This window comes from Myotis brandtii, unplaced genomic scaffold (genome assembly GCF_000412655.1).
Source record: "Myotis brandtii unplaced genomic scaffold, ASM41265v1 scaffold350, whole genome shotgun sequence".
In the NCBI taxonomy this organism is placed as follows: Eukaryota; Metazoa; Chordata; class Mammalia; order Chiroptera; family Vespertilionidae; genus Myotis; species Myotis brandtii.
In genome coordinates, this window is record NW_005363468.1 from 2,341,497 (window position 1) to 2,348,449 (window position 6,953).

At 43.7% G+C, this 6,953-nt stretch overlaps 1 long non-coding RNA gene across 1 annotated transcript in view; it reads left to right on the forward strand.

Annotated features, from left to right (window-relative positions):
- Positions 1-2,196, forward strand: part of LOC106727032 — an 8,870-nt gene extending 6,674 nt beyond the window's left edge. The window contains exons 2-3 of the long non-coding RNA XR_001363182.1: positions 1,074-1,076; positions 2,093-2,196. This is a non-coding gene — a long non-coding RNA (uncharacterized LOC106727032). The remainder of the gene's footprint in view (positions 1-1,073; positions 1,077-2,092) is intronic.
- Positions 2,197-6,953: the final 4,757 nt, after the last annotated feature.

Genomic DNA, 6,953 nt, shown 5'->3' on the forward strand with positions numbered 1-6,953 from the left:
CCGCCCCGCGTGCCGTGACCTGGGACCGTCCAACGCTCCGCTCTCCGGGAGGGGTGCTTACGGGCGAAGAAGAGCTTGACAACACTTTAGCCCCTTTCTCGCTCCCTGAAAAGCTGCACGGAAAGTCTTACATTTTAAGTTAAGGGACAGTCGGAGAGGAAAATAATAAGAGCCACCTCCCTACTGCAAAAGGAAAATGTATCTGAATCTACCACCGCTCGCTCCCCTCACGCTTGGACTCTTCCTATCTGAGCCAGCGCTCTCGTGCTACGCATGCGCCTTGCGTCTGTCTGGGACCGCGTGGTGGCGGGCGCCCCACCCACCCCTGCAGCGTCAGCCGGCGGCGCTAGGGGGCGCACCACTAAACCCTAGTAGTCTAAGCGGTAGAGACAGGGCAGCTGCTGGTCTGAAAGCCCCAAGGCCTGAGGATGCCAGGGAGGTATGCCACAGAAGTTCCTTTGTCAAGGTGCAGAAGTGATGTGCTGACCTTGTTTGCTACTGCAGAGTGGGAGGCATGTTGGACGAAAAAGGTCAAGTACAGAACCCTTTATGAATCAGACGCTGTACTAAATACTGGTTACACAAAGCTGAGCTCTCCATAGAGTAGAAGAGGTGGAACAATAAAGTGTGATGCCATTAGTGAGGTGTGCTGGAACTACAGAGAAGTGCAGCTGAAGGGGGAAGGGAGTGTCTGGAAGGCTTCCTGTAAAAGGTGGACACCGGGAGTGAACCCCTTTAAAAGAGGTGCCCTGAAGAAGGGAAAGTATACATTGTGGCTGCAGAGCCTGCAAGATTCAGGGACAGTCATTAGAGGTGATGCTGGAGACATAGGTAGGGCCAATCCAGGGAAGACATTTGGGCTTCATCTTGAAAACAGCAGGGAATCACGGAAGGATTTTAAGGAGGATTTGTGTATCTCTCTTCTACCAGACTGTAAATTCCATGAGGCCTGCAGCAGCATATTTTTAAATTCTTCACATTGTTTCCCCTATGACTAACCCAGTGCCTGGTACATAATAGATGCACAATAAATATTTGGGGAGTGAACAGAATAATCTGGTATGGAGAAACAGTCAGTCATGTAGAAAACTTGCATGTGAACTGATGAGATTGAATTAAGGCAGTAACCATGGAGATCGAGAGGCAGGCACAGGTTAAAAAGATACTGTTTTAAGGGGGCATCCCTTTGATGAGCAGGAATTGTCAATGGTAACTCCAGAGATTTGACCTGGGGTAGAGTGCATATCACTATTATGCACCCAATAGAGGGTATCCAGGGAGAGAAACAGAGAGTGAGGAAAAGATTATTATGCTGAGTTTGCCTTTCTTGGGAAACTTCCACCTCTTCCACTCATATTTTTTCTGGTCACTGTTCTTTGACCTCTAAGGAATTTCCAATCCATGACTCCTCTTTTTTCTTATCTGCCCGATAGCTTGCTGCTATCCCCACCCAACTGTGGTTTGGTAAATCTGAAATATCCAGCACACGATGGGCAGCTGAAGTTTCATCATACTTGAATTTCATGGTCAGGCTCTCAGTGGCATACCAGGGGCTACTTTACAAATGACTTGCTGTCAGAGGTATGGACTTGCTCCAGATCCTGAGTTTCTGCAACATGACTCTCCTATTAAGGCTTACCTAAAACTCCATACGGCATCCTTAACTCCCATGAACATCTCAAGCACCATTGGATCTGCTGAGACATAGAGCCAAATAGCAAGGCAGCTTGCATTTAAGCTTGGACTTGCTATAGTGACCTCAGGTACCCACTTAAACTGACAGCTGTCTGTGTTTCCCAATAAAAGTCTTGCAGCTGTATTCCCATGTGTGGCATATGCTGCCTCCAAAAGCCAAAAAGTCCCACCAAGTGCTCTGCCTCTTCCCAATTAATAGAAAATGTAACATACAATAACTCTTTCTTCACCTTAGAAAGATTGTCCCAGCATGCCCAGACTTTTGGACCCACAAAAACTTTATTAGCCCTAGCCAGTTTGGCTCAGTGGATAGAGCATCGGCCTATGGACTGAAGGGTCCCGGGTTCGATTCTGGTCAAGAGCACGGACATCGGTTGCAGGCTCCTCCCCGGCCCAGGCACTGCTTTGGGTGCGTGCAGGAGACGACTCGATGTGTTTCTCTCACATTGATATTTCTCTCTGTCTTTCCCCCTCTCCTCCACTCTCTCTAAAAATTAATGGGAAAATATCCTCCAGTGAGGATTAAGAAAACCCCACAAACTTTATTAGCCTGGCCAGAATGGCTCAGTTGGTGGAACATCATCCTGTGCAACTGAAAGGTTGCCAGTTGATTCCTAGTCAGGACACATACCTGGGTTGTGGGTTCGATCCCTGGTCAGGGCATGTAGGGAAGGCAACCAACCCATGTTTCTCTCCCACCTCAATTTCCCTCTCTTTCTCTCCACCTTCCTCTCTCTAATCATCCTTGGGTGAGGATTAAAAAAATAAATTTTATAAAACTTTATTAATGTAGTAGGCCCCTAATTTTTGTAGGGTTTAACTGTCCCCCTCTGCCATGGATGTACCTACCATCCTATCAAGGGCAGTACTTCTGAAATCTGAATGTGCATACAAACACCTGGGGAGTCAGAAATGCAAATTCGATTCAATAAGTCTGAGATGGGGCCCAAGATTCTACATTATTGGCCCCCATTTTTAACCCTTCCTTTATCCACAGCCTTTGCCATATTATTAAGTTTTTTCCACTAAGGGGAAAGTAGTGTTCATCCTCAATATTCATGAAGCCTCCTTTTTGAATTTGCCTACTTGCTAACATTTACTTGTTAATTCAATAATGCCCCCCCCCCCCGAAAATCAATACTCTTGTCACTTTCACAGTCATTTGCAGACATGGGTGGAGGAATGGCAAAAAATTTGAGTTCCCAGCTGAAGTCTCATATTGGAAACAAGTGTTCATTTTGCGATCTATTTAGTGTCACTTTTTTTTGCATTTTAAAATATATATTTGTATTGATTTCAGAGAGGAAGGGAGAGGGGGAGAGAGATAGAAACATCAATGATGAGAGAGAATCATTGATCAGCTACCTCCTGCATGCCCCCCACTGGGGATCAAGCCCACAATCCAGGCATTTGCCCTGACTGAGAATCAAACCTTGACCTTCTGGTACATAGGTCGACACTCAACCATTGAGCCACACCAGCCTGGCACATTTTTTGCATTTTTGTTGGTGATTTCATTGTGTATATGTATGACCCAAACATATAGTAAATGAGGTGTCTCTAAACAGAAACACACATAAACAAGGTTGTGTATTGATCTGTGGATGAAAATGTGACCAGAGTCTCATAGAAACCTAACCTGTATTTCCCTTGGGAGCAATGGTTTAGTTTTTACTAATTCAGTGTATATGCTGACTTTATAGACCATAGATACTACAAATAATGAGACTCTGCTGTATATTTCCCCACTCCTCGACACCGAGTTCCACCACATGACTTGGTTTGGTCAATAAAATGGGAGAGAAATAATGGTGTGCCAGTTCCACATCTGAGCCGTAACTAGCTTGTGTGTCTGCTTGCTGTCTTGCACCTCTACCATAGCCTTGAAGAATGTGCTTAGTTGGCTAGCCAGCTGGTCCCAAGAACAGAGTGAGAGACAGCTGAGCCCAGTCTAGACTGGCCAACCCACCACTAGCCCCCCACTCATGTAAGCTAAATAAATGTTTGCTTGTGGCATGACATTGGGGATTTGTGGACATTTCAATATTTATATTTTTACATAGCAAAAGCTAATTGCTCTACCTGCCAGGAATTTGAATAATCAAATTAAAAGGAGTACTCAGCTAATTGATAGAACTGCCCCACCCCCAACTTCCACCAGAGAGCCCCAGCCTGCGAGGGGAATAGTGCCTCAGCTGAGACTCAGAAAGGAGCACCCCCCAAATTCTACTAACCAAATACAAATGTGAGGTTTTACCTCCAAATTCTTTTAAAAAAATGTATACGTTAATGCAACTTTAGTTCATTAACGAACTGTTTAATTATTTTAATTAAATGAGATGTTATTTTAGCAGTGAAAATAATAGATATTCACACTTGATTCAGGTTTTACACTTAATAGAAACCTTGACATCTTTCATATATTTGTTTGATCCCCACCACAGTCTGTAAAGTCGGCAGGGGAGGAGATACAGTGGTCGCCATATTACAAAAAAGGTAAGGGTGGCTTGGAAAGGTTAAGCTGTTTCCCAAGGTTGTAGAGTGATTTCAGCCTAGGTTTTCTGCAGCCACATCTAGGACTCTTTTATAAGCAGGAAAGAAACAAGAAGAGCACCATGATGTTCACAAACCAGGGAATGGAACTCAGAAAGCTGGGGGTTGGAAAAGGCTAAAAAGAAGGAAAAAAGCTGTAAATTATTCTAAGGACAAATCTGCCTCTATTATGGGTCAAGAGTTGAAACATTTTGCCCAACTGGTGTGGCTCAGTGTTGAGCCTGACCCATGGACCAAGAGGTCACCAGTTCCATTCCTCACTAGGGCACATGCCAAGGTTGAGGGCTTGATCCCCAGTGCGGGGCATGCAGGAGGCAGCCAATTGATATTTCTATCTCTATCCCTCTCCCTTCCTTTTCTCTAAAATCAATAAAAAAAAAAACATTTAAAAAAGCAAGAGAGCAGCATTTCCTTAAAAAAATTTTTTTTAAGAGTTGAAACTTGCTTATATCTATGACAGTGACATTATTTTTATTTATTTACTAGAGGACCGGCGTGCACCGGTGGGGTCCCTCGGCCTAGCCTGCAGGTATCAGGCCAAAATCGGCAGTCCAACATCCTCCAGGGATGTAGTAGTGCACGAAGTGGCAGGTGACCTGGGAGGAGCCCAAGCCCTGGCTGGGCACCGGGCCGGGCACTGCGCTGCTCCTGCTCATCCCAGCCCTGCTGCACCTGCCACCTCTGCCACTAGGTAGTGCTGCCACAGAGGTGGCAGAGGCTCATGCAACAGCTGTGCTCACCAGCTGTGAGCCCAGCATCTGGCGCTCCTTGGTCAGCTGAGCAGTGCTCCCTCTGTGGGAGCACACTGACCATCAGAGGGCAGCTCCTGCATTGAGCATCTGCCCCCTGGTGATCAGTGCACGTCATAGCGACCAGCCAAACAGTTGACTGGTAGCTTAGGATTTTATATATATAGATAAGCTTTAAAAGTGCAATTTTAACAAAGTGAAAAGTGTATAGTTGCAACAGCAGTGTCTGAATTCCTCTTAGGAAGGAATTGTCTATTCAGAAACATTCCATTGATGAGCCACTTAATTGGAGATTGAGACCTTAGGACACCCAACAACAGATCATTGCTAAACCTCTCTGCATGATGGCAGAATGTGAAGAGAGTTGGAGAAGGAAGGAAGAAAGAGAGGGAGAGTGAGGGGGTAAATAAAAGGAGATAAGAGTTAGGATCATGAAAAGGAGCCTATGAGAGAGAAATCTTAGAACTTAATGGGAGGTCAAGAAATTTTATTTTCACTGATCACTAATGAGTTTGAACATTTTTTTGAAGTTGTAATTGGCTATTACTTCACAGTCTCCAACCATCCTAAAGTTCTTTCTCAAAAGCCAGTAGCATTTATTATCTATTCCAGTACTTCCCAGCCTTTTTGACCACATGATACAGATAAAAAAATATAATATAAACCATGCAATTTTAACATTGACATATTAATTTTGATGGTTGTCAAAGAACATCAGGGTTTTCCACCATTTCTTACTTGACTAAACTCATAGTTTCATTTTCTCAGCAACTGATGAAAATTCAACAGCTTCTATTCAAAAGCAGCAGGAAGTTCTGGACCATTTGATATTTGATGTCTTAACAATAGTACTTGTGCCTCAAAACCTGCTCTTTCATCCTAATAAGTTTGTTTTTTATATTCTGAGGGATTTGGCAATCTCTTCACTTTAAACTGAAATAAGCAACCCTTTTGATTATTTATTCAAGACTATCCATCTTATTTTGGGACTGTAAATTATTTCGTTGCTTTGTAAGAAAACCGGGAATTTTGGTCATCCCAACAGTAATCTACATTTGCCTTACTGATACAAGTTTACAACCCATTGTTCTCTTTTCATGCCTCTTTCTATATGTGGATAACTTTTTATTATGCCAAATCACAGCCCAATCTTTTAAAAGACATTTTGAATGATAGTTAAGCATCATAATATACAGCTAACAATACCCATAGCTCAACAAAAGTGTTGAACAGCTCTGACCAAGTTCATGCATACACATGCAAAAACAACTGAGTCACAGCTGCTACCTGGCTCCCTGTCACTGTAAGAAGCCATCTGATGCAATGTGCGATATGATTTCTGAGACATTAAATGTGAAAAAGTACAAACTGAACAATTGATGAAATGCAGTATATTTATATAACACCCGACTTCATCAAATACAGTTGTCATAGTCCTAACCAGCCCCGGGGATCAGGCTCCACCCAGCTTTCCCTGGAGCTATGGGGGCCAGTTTCTCTACGTACCTGTAACTCCTTCATGGTGCACCACTGTGACGGCATGCTATCTCATATTATTCATCTTAATAGCAATATATCCAGCTGTCTTCCTGCTGCATGTGCACGTAGCCTGTCATCTGTCTTGAGCCTGCACTGCATTGACAAACCACCATCTCCAAACAGCCTTTCTGTAGTACTTAGGAACATATCCAGAACTTATATATTTGTCTACAGGATGGCTTAATAATTCTCCCCACTTGATCAGAAATAGTGACTACCATAACCTATCAGGCACTTAACCTACTTAGACCTAATTTTTAAAATGAGAGACTCTGTAAGATCCCCCTAAGCCAGTGGTTCTCAACCTTGGCTGCACATTAGAATCACCTGGGAGTCTTTTTAAAATCCTGATTTCTGGGCCTCATCCTCCGGAAATTCTGTTTCTTTGTTACTAATGTTGTGGCCCCACCCCATAAC